The sequence below is a fragment of the Somniosus microcephalus genome, chromosome 5 (genome assembly GCF_052327205.1).
Source record: "Somniosus microcephalus isolate GS21.2 chromosome 5, FLI_Smic_1.0, whole genome shotgun sequence".
NCBI lineage: Eukaryota > Metazoa > Chordata > Chondrichthyes > Squaliformes > Somniosidae > Somniosus > Somniosus microcephalus.
The window spans coordinates 86,819,222-86,835,668 of NC_140991.1; the positions used below are offsets into that span (position 1 = coordinate 86,819,222).

General features: G+C 43.1%; 1 protein-coding gene across 6 annotated transcripts in view; it reads left to right on the top strand.

The window, feature by feature from the left end:
* cdk14 (cyclin dependent kinase 14) overlaps window positions 1-16,447 on the top strand; it is an 845,377-nt gene that overhangs the window by 158,600 nt on the left and 670,330 nt on the right. The gene's annotated exons all lie outside the window — the stretch shown is intronic.

Genomic DNA, 16,447 nt, shown 5'->3' on the forward strand with positions numbered 1-16,447 from the left:
TGTTAAGGAATTGGTGTATGCCACAAGGAGACCAAAAGGAAATTATTAAAGGACTGAATTACAAAAACAGAGATTAAATTAAAAGATAATGGGACAGTACATGATGGTCAGAATAATCATAGGGTAGCACCCCAAGAATCAATTCTTGCTATCTGCTGTTTCTTGGAGGTGCTAAATGTATTTTTGTCTGGTCCTAATATTTTATTGAGGTTTGCTTTTGCATGAAGATATGTAGGGCTAAAAATTGAGTAGCACCCCATTTAGTGCGCTAACTTCACCAGGGCGCTACTTTTAGCGCCCCGGAGAAATTAGCAACCCCACACTGGAAATTGAGCGGTTGTGTCCCAAGAGGGAAGCAGGGCACCACTGGAAGCACCCTGCATCCCTCTTGGGGTGCTGCGAGTGGCGTTGCGGCATGTCGTGCCGCGGTATTGCAGGCTTTCCTCCCCTTCTTAAAGGGGAGGGGCCTTGTGCAGCGCGACCCGGGGCCCAGCTGGGCCCCTGAGGATTGGGAGTGCTGGCAAGAGAGCCCAGCACTCGAAGTGCCGGGCTCATGCAGCGCAGCCAGCACTCTGCGGGGGGTGGGGCCATTCAGGAGGCCGAGGGCGGGAGCGCTGGCAGGTGGCCAGCAACAAAAATGACCGCCCCACACCTCGCCTTTAAATAGCGACCCCCCCCCCCCAGGCTGCAGGTAGGCCCCCCTGACCCCATCGGACATAGCGTCCGGTGGTAAGTCAGGGGGCGCTCCCGAAGATCGCGAGTGGGGCGCTGCACAAGGCGATGATGTCATCGCTGCAGCGCCGCGGGATGCTACCGGTTAGCACCACCGCTAATCTCCCGCTGAATTTCACGGGAGGCGTGGGCGGCACTGCGCCCGGGCGCTAGTTGCTTTGCGCCTTGTTAGTGCCCTCTTAGCAACCCAATTTTTCCCCCATAGAATCTACAGTTTGAGCAAGATCTGGTATTCTTTCTTTTCAGGTGAAGTGTATTCCTTTCAAGGTCATTGAGATATGTACATTGAATTAAAACAAAGTTTATTAGTTCCAGAGTAGTATTAAAAACATGGGAATGTGGTACAAAAGCAAAATACTGCAGATGCTGCAAATCTGAAAAAACCCCAGAAAATGCTGGAAATACTCAGCTGGTCAGGCAGCATCTCTGGAGAGAGATAAACAGAGTTAACGTTTCAGGTCGATGACCCTTCATCGGAAGTTCTGACAAAAGGTCATCGACCTGAAACGTTAACTCTGTTTCTTTCTGCACAAGATGCCTGACCATTTCCAGCATTTTCTGTTTTTGTTATGGGAATGTGGTTTTCTGCTAAACTCGAACTTAAGTAATCTATGAATCTTAATCACAATGGTATGAGCTGTGTATCTACTGCTTAATGAATCATATCGGGGACAGTGATTATCATTCAACAAAGTGTGGATTAAGTGAAATCCATTGAAAACAATCCTTTCCTAAAGTGGCATGTTGTGTATTGAAAGATCCCAAAAAATGAATTTTATTTGTTTTATATTGCAAGTTCTCAGTTTGTTGAAGTGGTAGCTTGTGTTGTTTATGTATATTGTACAGGGGACAAAATACAACAAACAGTTTGACCTGAAAAGTGAAAAGCAATTTTTTTAGTCATTCAGCTGTCTGACCTGCACAAAAACCCATGACCATTTTTAAGAGTCTCCGAACCAAGCTACTGAGGAATCCATGCGGTTATAGTTTCTGCTTGCCTAATACGATGTGTGCATTGTCTCCGTCCCAGAGAGCTTAAGCGCATTTGGCAACAATGAAAACTTGGGGATCCCCAAGTTTAAACAGGTGTGCTGCTGGAGATAAGAAGGAAACGAAAGAACCTGCATTTATATAGTACTTTCTGCATCCTCAGGATGTCCCAAAGTGCTTTACGGCTAATTAGGTGCTTTTGAAGTCGAGTCACTGTTGTAATGTAGGGAAATGCGGCAGCCAACTTGTGCACAGAGAGGTCCCACAAACAGCAACGAGATCAATGACGAGATAATCTGCTTTTGATGGTGTTGGTTGAGAAGGAAGCTTTGGCCAGAATATCGGAAGAATTGCGCTGCTCTTTGAATCGTGCTGTGGCATCTTTTACATCCACTTGTGACACCTTTTTTTTCTCGGGTGAGAGTTCTACCCCTGAGCAAATCCTGACGCTTAACCACTAAAGGTTTTTTGCTAATCCAGTTAGGTACTCTGCCCATTAAGGCATTGGCTTGCTTGAAGCCAAATGGGAGCAATCCCAGTCTGGCTGGATGGTCCTGTATAGGCAATGTCCTCGAATCCCACGGATCTGCCTGGTTCAGGGATTAATCTAGGGCACAGTGCCAAATTGCATAGAATGAAGCTGCATACCTCCAACTGTTGGGAGCACCATTTAATGCAGCATGGTGTGTGTCCACACTGGTCAGGAGGATGATGGCAATACACTTGTACATTTTATGGAGAGTTATATTGCTCACCATGCTGCTTGTAAAGAGTTCACGATATCTGCTACCTGCCTAGTATGGGGTTAAAATGATGCTCTTCACTTGTGTGATGTCCAAATAATAACAATTCTCCTTTGAAGGGTGGGGGGAGGGTTGAAAGAGGGGTGGAGTGAAGGGAAGTGAGGTTCTATGAGGTTGTTTTGGCTCCAGGAGAACATGTATGGTGACAAGATTGAGTGCCCTGGATGAATCAGCGCATTCTCCTAATTCCTTCTAGCAGCTGTCATGCCAAGCATCAAGTTTCTCATCAACTATCCTGTGGGCATCTACCTTTTATAACATCTACCAGATAATGTGTTAGCTTAATGTTGGCCTTCATTTGAGGGGCTTGGGCAAAGAGACATGCTACCATGAAGTTAATTCTATTTGGTATCACTCACATGATGCAATATAGCAATGTGTGTGCTGTATGCGTTAGTACATTTTTGCAGTAGTTCAGTGCATATTTTATATATAGAGCTTCAAACTCACCCCTACTTATTACAGGAAACTCTCTTTTAACCGGCACCTAAATATCCGGAAATCTCTCTTAACTGGCAAAATTCAGGAGTAGGTTCAGGTAAGTTTTACTATATATTAGTGGCCGTGTAACCGGGGTTCCTGGATTTGTGGCTGTGCAACAGGGACTCCTGGATCTGTGGCCGTGTAACTGGGACTCCTGCACGAGTGCCGTGTAACCGGGGCTCCTGCACCTGTGGCAGTGTACGGGGCTCTCGTACCTTGATAAGTATACCTCTCTGTAATCCGGGCTTTTTGATCAACCGGCACCACGCCGGTCCTGTCGGTGCCGGATAAAAAAAAGTAGATCTCTTAGAGGGGAATTGTTGGGAACCTCCGTATAATTAGCCTTGCATGTATAAGAACATAAGAAATAGGAGCAGGAGTAGGCCAATCGGCCCCTCGAGCCTGCTCCGCCATTCAATAAGATCATGGCTGATCTTATCCTAACCGCCAATCTACTATCACAGAACGATCTCCTGAATCTAACAGAATTAGACACACGAAATAGGAGCGGGATCAGGCTACACGGCCCCTGGGCCCGCTCCGCTACCCACAGGGCCATGACCGATCCGAACCTAGACTCATGTCCAAATTCCTGCCCGCTCCCCATAACCCTTTATTCCCTTTACTTCTAGGAAACTGTCTATTTCTGTTTTAAATTTATGTAATGATGTAGCTTCTACAGCTTTTTGGGGCAGCATATTCCATGGACCTACCACCCTCAGTGAAGTAGTTCCTCCTCATCTCAGTTTTGAAAGAGCAGCCCCTTATTCTAAGACTATGCCCCCTAGTTCTAGTTTCACCCATCATCGGGAACATCCTCCCTGCATCCACCCGATCCAACCCCTTCACAATCTTATATGTTTCAATAAGATCGCCTCTCATTCTTCTGAACTCCAATGAGTAGAGTCCCAATCTACTCAACCTCTCCTCATATGTCCATCCCCTCATCCCCGGGATTAACCGAGTGAACCTTCTTTGTACTGACTCGAGAGCAAGTATGTCTTTTCTTAAGTATGGACACCAAAACTGTACGCAGTATTCCAGGTGCGGTCTCACCAATACCTTGTACAACTGAAGCAATACCTCCCTATTTTTATATTCTATCCCCCTAGCAATGAAAGCCAACATTCCATTGGCCTTCTTAATCACTTGCTGCACCTGCATACTAACCTTTTTGAGTTTCGTGCACCAGGACCCCCAGATCCCTTTGTACTTTAGTACTTTCCAGTTTCTTGCCATTAAGATAATAACTTGCTCTACGATTTTTCCTGCCAAAGTGCATAACCTCACACTTTCCAGTATTGTATTCCATCTGCCAAATCTCTGCCCACTTACTTAGCCTGTCTATGTCCCCTTGCAGGTTTTTTATGTCCTCCTCACTCACTACTTTCCCTCCCATCTTAGTATCATCTGCAAACTTTGATATGTTACACTCGGCCCCCTCCTCCAAATCGTTAATATAGATTGTAAAGAGCTGGGGACCCAGCACTGACCCCTGCGGAACACCACTAGTTACTGATTGCCAGTCCGAGAATGAACCATTTATCCCAACTCTCTGCCTTCTGTTAGATAGCTAATCCTCTATCCATGCCAGAATATTACCCCCAATCCCGTGATTTTTTATCTTAAGCAATAATCTTTTGTGTGGCACCTTGTCAAATGCCTTTTGGAAGTCTAAATACACTACGTCCACTGGTTTCCCCTTTATCCACCCTATATGTTACTTCCTCAAAGAACTCCAGCAAATTTGTCAAACATGACTTCCCTTTCATAAAACCATGCTGACTTTGTCCTATTAAATTATGATTATCCAAATGTCCTGTTATTGTCTCCTTAATAATGGACTCCAATATTTTACCTACCACAGATGTTAGGCTAACCGGTCTATAGTTTCCAGCCTTCTGTCTACTGCCCTTTTTAAATAAGGGCGTTACATTAGCAGTTTTCCAGTCTGCCGGGACCTTTGCTGAGTCCAGGGAGTTTTGGAAAATTATTACCAATGCATCCACAATCCCTACCGCCACTTCCCTCAGGACCCTAGGATGTAAGCCATCAGGTCCAGGTGATTTATCCGCCTTGAGCCCCATTATTTTACCGAGTACCACTTCCTTAGTGATTTTGATCGTGTTTATCTCCTCCCCCCCTTTAGCCCCCTGTTTGTCCAGTGTTGGGATATTCTTAGTGTCTTCTACTGTAAAGACTGATGGCAAAAACACTGAATGAATATTTTACATCTCCATATTTCCCACCATTAATTTCCCAGTCTCATCCTCTAAGGGACCAACATTTACTTTAGCCACCCTTTTTCTTTTTATATAACTATAAAAACTCTTGCTATCTGTTTTTATATTTTTTGCTAATTTACTTTCATAATCTATCTTCCCTTTCTTAATCAATCTTTTTGTTACTTTTTGCTGTCTTTTCCCAATCCTCTATCCTCCCACTAGATTTGGCTACCTTATATGCCCTTGTTTTTAGTCGAATACTATCCTTAATTTCTTTACTTAGCCACGGATGGCTGTCTTTTCTTTTACACCCTTTTCTTCTCAGTGGAATATATTTCTTTTGGAAGTTGTAAAATAACTCCTTAAATGTACACCACTGATCATGTATCGTCTTACCCTTTAATCTATTTTCCCAATCCACTCTACTCAATTCCGCTCTCATTGAGTAGAACCTATTTGTGGTATATCAAATTGACACAGCACATGCAATTTTAGATTTGTTTTCAGACTATTGTGAACCCTTTCCAACCCTAATGTTTGAAATTGTTCAAAAATTAATTAAGGAAATTATAGCCAAACCATGAATTCACTTGTCTTAAATCAAATTTCGGATGCCAGATTGCGAGAGAGTATTTGAATAACAAGTACTAGTTTAAAAAAGATAACAGATGGGATCCCGGTCATTGCTGAAATAATGAATAATTGGGAATTGTTAGTTAAGACTACCTGAAACTGAAATGATGTATGGATATTGAGATATTAATATCTAGCTATTTACATTAACTTGGTTTTTATGTTTGGATATTGATTTATGGGGATAACTGCTTCACTATTTAAAAATCAAAAGTGATTACAAATGTTTGCATTTTTAATTTTTGCATTATTTACACTTTCACCATCTACATCTGCACATTCTGATGATGGACTCTAGTCATTTTTTTGATGCACAAAGATGCATATCTCGGAAAGGACGTATGACCACCCGTTAGCATGCCATATGCTATTTTCCACTGCAAGCTCTGGGCAAATTCAGTGCACAGATAAAACTTGGCTTTACTTGAGTCTTGGCTTTGTATAGCAACCCTACTGTGTGCATCTTTTATAGTTTTATTTTTGGGTTTTTGCAAATTTGTGATCTTTTTCACGTATTGGGGAAAGGGAAAACACACATTGCTCCAACTCCCAAAGCATGCAAATCCACACAACTGGACCAGGCATCTGATGGGGTAGATGTAGAGACGGTGTTTCCACTTGTGGGGGGAATCCAAAACTACAGGTCATAAATAGAAGATAGTGACAAATAGATCCAATAAGGAATTCAGGAGAAACTTCTTTACCCAGAGAGTGGTGAAATTGTGGAACTCGCTGCCACATGGAGTGGTTGAGGTGATTAGCATAGATGAATTTAAGGGGAAGCTAGATATGATCATGAAGAAAAGAACAGAAGGATAGGTTGATGGGGTGAGATGAAATAAAGTGGGAGAAGGCTCGTGTGGAGCATAAACACCAGCATAGACCCACTGGACCAAAAAGACTGTTTCTGTGCTGTAAAATTCTATGTAACGATGTACAGCAGTACATTACCCACAAAAAAATGTTCTTTTGCTTGTGCTACCCTAATTCTCTCATTACATAGCGGATACGGTACCAGAGTGGTTGCGTTACTGGACTAGTAAGCCTGCAGTTCAAATCCCACCACAGGCAGCTGGGGAATTTAAATTCAATTAATTAAATAAATCTGGAATTTAAAAACTAGTATCAGTAATGGTGACCATGAAACTACCAGATTGTGGTTAAAAACCCATCTGGTTCACTAATGTCCTTTAGGGAAGGAAATCTGCCGTCCTTACCTGGTCTGGCCTATATGTGACTCCAGACCCACAGCAATGTGGTTGACTCTTAACTGCCCATGCGGTCAAGAAGGCGGCTCACCACCACCTTCTCGGGGGCGATTAGGGATGGGCAATAAATGCTGGTCTTGCCAGTGACGCTCACATCCCATGAACGAATAAAATTTAAAAAAACTTACAGGTTGGAAGATTAAACCAGAATAAATAAGAGCAAATAATAAAAGGAGCAATGGGCCATCTTTGACAAGTGCCTCTAAAGTAAGATTACCTACCTTGTAGGAGCTTCCTTATTTTATGAATCACAACAGCTGTATCAGTAACTTGTACAATCTTAATTGGTTCTGGGGAACTAGTTTTTTTTTGAAGTTCTGTCCATAACATCGTAGGAATGCCCCTCTTTCCCCTCGCCACCCCCCCCCCCCCCCCACCCCCATGTAAATTTGAGCTCCAATGCTGCATAAAATACAGAAATACGTAGAGGTTACATCACAGAAACAGGCCTTTCAGCCCAACCAACCCATGTTGGCATTTACCCTCCAGGTAAGCAAATAGTTCTAATTATGTTCTCCCACCCTGTTCCCATTATCCTTTCATCCCCTTTCCTTCATCCACCTACCCAATCTAATCTTGAATGTTGACATCATTTCTGAATCAACCACTAACCTTGAAAGTGAATTCCACATCCTCTCAACTCTGTGTAAAGAAGTTTATCCTTTCCTCAGTTCCAAGTCTCTTGCATTTGATCTTGTATCTATGGCCCCTTATTGTTGGACCCTCAACTACTGGAAATGGTCTGCTTCTATCCATCCTGTCCTATCCTTTCATAATTTTAAACACTCCTTTCATATCACCCCATAATCAGTGTAGTTTCTCATGCCAGGTAGCAGCTTAGTGAATCTGCATTGTTCCTCTCAAGCCTCAACATTTTCCCTAGAATATTGGAGGCCAATACTGCGCATGGTACTCTGAGATCTTATTAAAGTTTATTTAGACTCATTATTACCTCTTCACTTTTATATTCTATACCTTGAGATAAAACTTAGCTTTTTTTTCCACCGCCTTATCAACCTGAGATGTTGCCTTTAATGTCCTGTGAACCTATAGTCACACATTGCTCCACTCTTACACAGCACTGGGCCTACTTCCATTCTGAGTATAATGACTGCTGTTATTTTTTTTACTAAAATGCATCACCTCACATTTACTAACATTGAATTCCATCTGCTACTATTTAGCTCATTCCACCATATAACCAATATCCCTACCTTTTTAGTCTTCTAAAGAATTAACTATGCATCCTATTTTGATATCATATGTAAATTTCAACACCATTCACAATAGCCAGATGATTGATATACACAGTGAGCATTAGTGGCCCCAGAACTGAACCCTGTGCGATAGCTCTATCCTCTTCCAACCACTTTGGAAAAACTGCCCTTGGGAACATAGGAAAAGGAGTAGGCCATTCAGCCCATCGAGCCTGTTCTGCCATTTAATGAGATCATGGCTGATCTGTATCCTACCTCCATCCATCCCCCATAGTACCATATCCTTTAATACCCTTGGCTAGCAAAAATCTATTGATCTCATATTTAAAATTATTAATTGAGCTGGCATCTACTGCTTTTTGTGGGAGAACTTTCCACACTTCTACCAGCCTTTGTGTGAAAAAGTGTTTCCTAACTTTTCTCTCTTGAATGGTCTGCCTCTGATTTTAAGGCTATGTCCCCTTGTCCCAGACTTCCCCCACCAGTGGAAAAAGTTCCTCCCTATCTACCCTATCAATTACTTTCAAAATCCTAAAAACCTGAATCAAATCGGCCCTTAACCTTCTATATTCCAGGGAATACAAGCTTAGTTTATTTAATCTCGCCTCATAATCTAGCTCTTGGAGCCCTGGTCACATTCTGGTGATTCTGCACTGCACTCCTTCCAAGGACTATGGCCCAGAAATTCCAGAACGGGGCTTGCAGCGCGTGCAAGCCCCGTATTTGCACTTACCCCGCGCTCGTGCCGATCAGCTTCTGGGACGCCTGAACTTGCAGAAATAGAAAGCACATTCCCGGGCAGCGTATGACGTCACGCCGCCCAGGAGTGCAGCCAGTGCGAAGCCAGGAGCGTGCAGTGTAAGTGAGACACGCCCCTTGAGGTCTCAGTTTCACTGGACACGCCCCCAATGTTTCTGTCAAGCTGCTAAGGATTTTTACATGCAAAGCAGCAGTTTAAATAGGTTTTTGGAAGTTTTTTGAAGATTTTGGTAACTTTTATAAACTTTTTAAAATGTTTACATTATTTTGAGTAATCTGAAGTAGTTTTAAAGAGAATTAAAGCAATTTAAAGACTTTTAAAAGCCCTAAAAGATTTTTTTAAATTCCATTTATTTATTTAGCAATGTCGTCGTCATACGTGTCTTCACACTGTTCCCTTTGGGGAACTGTATGAAGTGGTGGAAGGATTTATGGCCATGATTAACGCTCATTCCGTGACCGTAACCATCTTTGAACCAGCCATTAGGGCGGTTAGTCCTATGGCGGGAGGGTTTTATGGGCTCCCACAAGCTATACAAGGAGGGGGGGCCACCCACACCCACGGACGCAAATATCCCACTGGATGTCAACCCAGAATTTAGAGCCGGAGCTCCGACTCCACTTGCTGGGACTGTCTGGAGCGGGGTTCGAAACCCTACCCTGATCTGGCCCAGCGGCGGGGATCCTACCGCTATGACAAAGGCCCAATCCAATTAGCAACGTGAAATGGCAGCATAGGGCTCCAGTCACGGGGAGGGAAAAGGCGCAGGAAACGTATGGGTGTCACCTTTTGTGCGGAGTGGGCCTTTTGCGTAGCAGTAAGCATCCCCGCCGCTGGGCCAGAAGGAGTAGGGTTTTGAACCCCACTCCAGACAGTCCCGGCAAGTGGAGTCGGAGCTCCAACTTTAAATTCTGGGTGGACATCCAGCGGGATACTTGCGTCCGTGGGTGTTGGTGGCCCCCCCCCCCCCCCTCAGATGGGTTGTGGGAGCCCGTAAAACCCTCCCGCCATAGGACTAACCACCCTAATGGCTGGTTCAAAGATGGTTACGGTCACGGAATGAGCGTTAATCACGGCCATAAATCCTTCCACCACTTCATACAGTTCCCCAAAGGGAACAGTGTGAGGATACGTACGATGATGACCTCTTGCGCAATGAACCTCCTTGGACCCTCAGTCGCAGATGCGAGGGGGCAAGTCGTGCAATTGTTAAATTTTTCATTTTATTGACATGTAAAATGTTGGCCCAGTAATTCCCTTCCAACTGCGCTAGTACGGTCGGGGTACTTACGCATCTGGCCGGATGAAATGCCGGTTTTCAGCATGCACAGTGCATGTGGGGAAAACCGGCATTTCCTGTCCTCTGAACGAAGGGGTTCAGAGGCAGAACGCATGCGACTGCACAGGCAGCGCGTGCGCAGTATAATTCGCCGCTTTCATTAATGCTTTCAGTGAGGTCCAGTCATTACAACTTACACATGAAAAAAGCATGGGTACAGTTGCTCCAGAGGCTGCGGAGGAAGATATTTATTATCGTGGAGCTTCTGAAAGTATGTATGTCTGTATATATTCCTTTGCGTGTTATGTATATATTCCTTTACTTATGTGTATGAATGTATTATTTAATTATGACTTTCAGAGAAAGTAACTTATTGGAAAATCATAATTAAAAATATACATTCATACACATTAGTAAAGGAATATAAAACATACATACATATACGTAAAGGAATATATGTGGACATACATACATAACTCATTCTCACATTCCATTCACACAGCCACAATTGCTCCTTCTACCTACCGTTCTGAAAACCCGTTTATAAAAAAAAAAAAAAAATGTAAACTTTAAAACTTACTTAAAATTTCTTAAAATAACTTCCCTCCCTTTCCCAAACCTAAATATTGCATTTCATAAGCTCCTCCATAAAATATATCTCCTTCCCCAGCCAATGAACAACTTTACACTTGCTTTTTTCAAGTGTAAGTTCTAGGGACTTACCCTCACTGAATCCATCAGTGAAATCTACAAAGTTCACTGCGCAAGCGCTGCCTGTGCAGTTGCACGCGCTGTGAATAGACCTCGGGTCTGGAAATGCCGGCGTTCCCCGCATGCGCTGTTCCTGCTGAACGCCGGCATTTCCAACGGCCAGATGCGTGAGTAACCCGACCGTACTCACGCTTCTGGCCTGGAATTTCTGGCCCAATGTATCCTTTCTAAGGTGCAATGCCCAGAACTATACACGGTACTCCAGATGTGGTCTAATCAGGGTATTGTATAGCTGTAGCAAAACTGCCTCCCCTTTATATTCTGGCCCTCTAGCTATAAAGGCTAACATTCCATTAGCCTTTGATTATTTTTTGCATCTGACTACTATATTTTAGTGATCTGTGTAGAAGGACCCCTAAATCTTTTTGGACTTTCACTGTTCCTAGCATTTTGCTATTTAAGTAATACTTGGATCTATCCTTTTTGGTCCATAGTAATGCCAACTCTCGTGAATTAATCGCGCGACATGCAATTTTTCATGAAACTTGAACCCAACTTGTGATCTTGCGATTTAACAGTGAAATCTCTTTTTTTTTCCTCGGGGGAATGATGCTGGGTGGGAGTTGAACAACACGGCAGTGCTTCAATTCGCTAAATGGGTCATTTTCAGGTTGGCAAACTGTAACTAGTGGGGTGCAGCAGGGATCAGTGCTGGGGCCTCAACTATTTACAATCTGTATTAATGACTTGGATGAAGGGACCGAGTGTACTGTAGCCAAATTTGCTGCTGATGCAAAGATAGGTGGGAAAGCAAATTGTGTGGAGGACGCAAAGAATCTCCAAAGGGCTATAGACAGGCTAAGTCAGTGGGCAAAAATCTGGCAGATGGAGTATAATGTGGGAAAATGTGAGGTTATCCACTTTGGTAGGAAAAATAAAATAAAAAATTATTTAAATGGGGAGAGATTACAAAATGCTGAGGTACAGAGGGATCTGGCGGTCCTGGTACATGAATCATAAAAAGTTAGCATGCAAGCACAGCAAGTAATTAGGAAGGCAAATGGAATGTTGGCCTTTATTGCAAAGGGGATAGAGTATTAAAGTATGGAAGTCCTGTTACAACTGTACAGGGCATTGGTGAGACCACACCTGGAGTACTGTGTACAGTTTTGGTCTCCTTATTTAAGGAAGGATATACTTGCATTGGAGGCAGTTCAGAGAAGGTTCACGAGGTTGATTCCGGAGATGAAGGGGTTGTCTTATGAAGAAAGGTTGAGCAGGTTGGGCCTATACTCATTGGAGTTTAGAAGAATGAGAGGTGATCTTATTGAAACATATAAGATTCTTAAGGGGCTTGACAGGGTAGATGCAGAGGGGATGTTTCCCCTCATGGGGGAATCTAGAACTAGGGGGCATAATTTCAGAATAAGGGGGCACCCTTTTAAAATGGAAATGAGGAGGAATTTCTTTGAGGGCCGTGAATCTTTGGAATTCTCTTTCCCACAGAGCTGTGGAGGCTGGGTTATTGAATATATTTAAGGTGGAGATAGACAGATTTTTGAACGATAAGGGTGTCAAGGGTTGTGGGGAGCGGGCAGGGAAGTGGAGTTGACGCCATGATCAGATCAGCCATGATCTTATTGAATGGCGGAGCAGGCTCGAGGGGCCGAATGGCCTACTTCTGCTCTTATGTATGTTTAAGGCAGCTGTTAGTCACAGACCAACCACTCCGATTAGCCGCAATGTCTTCTCGGAGAGCTGCACGCTGAAAGGCAAGCGGATCCTCAGGGCCAGCGAGCCCTTGCAAACCGCTTTCAAATCGGCACAAATGGTGGGAATATTTAGGTGCATTTTCTAAACACCCGCCTACTTATGGGCTGCCGTATTCTGCGCAGACTGGAAGTGACTCAGCAGCAGCAGCAACATCGCTATGGCTTCTGCCCTGAGACCAGAGCAGCACGGACGGGAGGAGAGGGCCTGTGCTTGCGCTTTTTGAGTCGGTGTGGCTGTAGATGATGGAACAGGTGATGGAGCAGCTGAACTGACTGACCCGCTCCCTGAGACTGGCTCGAACCGTGGAGCCACCTGAAGGTGAGCCGGGAGGGCAAGGCCCGGGGGTGGGAGGGGGGTTGGGCTGCTTCTGTTGACACTCTGCCTGGCCCAAACTGTCTCCTGCTCCTTTACCCCCGCCCCCACCACCCTCACTCCAGGCTTCATGCGTCTTGTTACATTTCACAGAAGTATAGCACATCAATTACAGATTCGATGTTCTTAGATGGGAAGTTTTCAGATTTATGGATTTGGAGCCAGAATTTTACAAGTACCTGGTGATCTGTGAAATTCCTAAACTAACACCAGTTTACCTGCAATTGTCCTTGGGGGTGGGGGGGGGTGATTGCACCACTTCCCCCAGGGAATATCTGGGCACTGATGAAAGGATAAGTCATTTTAGCAGCTTAACAATTCTGCTGTAGACCCCAGACAACATGTGAGCAACCCCAAGGGGTGTTGGTAGTATTTAAGTGTATTGATAGAAACATAGAAATGTGCAATCATTCCAGTTCATCTGGTTGACTGGAGAGTTCATACAAAATATACAGTTCACTACTTCCACCCCTCAGATTTTTTTCTCACCAAATGCCTGTCCAACCCTCAGTGTCTCCAGGAGGCAGGACTCGGCCATCAATACCAGGTCAAATCTATAAAACACTCATTTTGATGAACGGCAATATAATGTAAATGCCAATCATTTCAGGCAAATCCAAAGTTTTTCATTCAACAATGTCACATGAAGAACTGTTAAATGAATGCATTATATTTTGCAAGTACTAAACAAAGTGTTCAGTTGCTCTTGCATTACCAATAGTTGGTAATGTAAGCATGAAGTTCAAAAAAATAAGCAGAGGTATTCTGTATATAAAAAAAATTGTTAGCATTCTACAAAAATGGTGCAGTGGTTATTTAATGTACAGATAATTATTTTATAGTTTATTATTCAGTCACTTCTTTTCCATTATAAGATTTGAAAACGGTGAGCTTCACCATCGCTTTTTTGCACAAGAGCCACATTGTCCACCGGGACTTGAATCACCACAACATCTTAATTTTGGAAAAGTCAGGAGTCCCCATTCTCAAAGTGGCCGATTTCGGCCTCAGTAAAGTTTTAGAACTCGGGAGTGTAGTCTCAGGATAAGGGGTCGGCCATTTAGGACTGAGATGAGAAATTTCTTCACTTGGAAGGTTGTGAATCTTTGGAATTCTGTACCCCAAAGGGCTGTGAAAGGTTGGTTGTTGAGTATATTCAAGGCTGAGATCGATAGATTTTTGGACTCTAGGGGAATCAAGGGGTATGGAGATCGGGTGGGAAAGTGGAGTTGAGGTTGAAGATTAGCCATGATCTTATTGAATGGTGGAGCAGGCTCATGGGGCCCTCTGGCCTACTCTTGCTCCTATAATGTTATGTCAGCAATCGGTTAGTGATGGCTGAATGCGCTTCCTGTCTGGGAGCAAAGATCGCGGAATGCGCATCCTGTCTGGGTTGAGGAAAAAAATAGCAACTCAGGATTTCTATACCAAATCTCATGATTTTTAAGAGTTTGTCACCTGATTTGAGGTGGTGGGGTTGGGAATACTGGGTCCAAAATGGATGACCTCACATTTACCTTTATTGAAATCCATCTGCCACAGTGTTGCCCATTCACTTAATCCATCAATGTCTCTTTGTAATTTTATGCTCCACTACTTATTATGCTACCAATCTTTGGCAAACTTGGATATATGGCTCTCTATTGTGTTATCTAAGTTATTAATAAATATAGTGAATAGTTGATGCCCCAATACAGATCCTTGTGGGACACAGCTAGTCAGCTACTTCCAATTTGAGTACCTATCCATTATCCCTACTCTCTGATTTCTACTGTCTAGCCAGGTCAATAATTTGCCTTCAATTCCATGAACTTTAATTTTAGCAAGCAGTCTCTTATGTGGAACCATATCGATACCTTCTGGAAGTCCATATAAACTACATCCATAGACATTACCCTGTGTACTACTTAGTTACTTCCTCAAAAAAAATCAATTAGGTTCATTAGACAATACCTACCTTTACAAATCCATATCGGCTCTCTCTAATCAGCTCAAATTTCTCTAAGTGCTCAGTCACTCTGTCCTTAATTATAGGTTCCAATAACTTCCCCACAACAGATGTTAGACTAACAGGTCAATAATTTCCTGGTTTTTTTTCTCTCACCTTTCTTAAACAATAGGGTTACATTTGCAATTTTCCAATCTAAAGGGACAATTCCTGAATTGCGACAGCTTTGGAAGATTATGGCTAAAGCATCTGCAATTTACTCACCTACTTCCTTGAAAACCCTGGGGTGGAGACGTCCGGTCCTGGGGATTTGTCAGTCTTTAGTGCCATTATTTTTTCTAATACTGTTTCCTTGCTTATTAGTGAGTTCCAGTCCTTGATTCATTTATTAGTTTCCCTGGAATGTCAGGTATTTTATCTTCTTCCTCTACTGTGAAGACTGATGCAAAATAATTATTCAACAGGTCTGCCATTTTCTTATTTTCATTTGCAATATTACCCACATCGTTTTTAAAGGGCCCACATTACCTTTAACCACCCTTTTTCTTCTAATATAAAACTTTGTTAATCTTGAGATCCTTCTCCAGTTTCTTTTCGTATTCCCTTTTTGCAGCTCTTACTATCTTTCTGTCATCTTTTGCTGTTCTTTTTATATATCCCAGTCCCCATGATCTACTTTGACCCGGAACTTGCGGTCCTGATGACTCTGAACTGGCAGTGTTTGCCATCATTTCGCCTTTGAAACTGACCGCAACTTCTGGACTTGGCGCATGTGCAGCCCAACACGGAAATCCTGATGTTGCGGTCTGTCATTCACTGCTCCTCCATAGGTAACGCTGTGGACCCGCCACCCCCAGAGCAGGCAATCAGTCAAATCACTGATCTGACGAAAACTTCCCCTTAGTTGGTCTTTCAAATGAGGTGCAACTGAACTTTTAACAGTGATCTGAAAAATACCATCCTGGCCCTGAAAAACTAATTTTATATTGGTGGATTGTCAAATTTCCCCATTAATTTAAAATCTAATAATTAAATCTAATAATTAACTTAAATTTTTTTTTTTTTTAAAGTTTGTTCATGATATTTCAGCTTCTACCTTAACACTTCGCTCTCTGTAAATTTTTTAAAAAGTGATCATTAGTGCTTTCTATTTCCTGGTTCCCTGTCTGTGAGAATTCTGCAATGTGATTGGCTGCTTAGGCAGCTTGTTGCCGTCACAGCAGCTCGCACTATAGGATTCCCACTATACTACA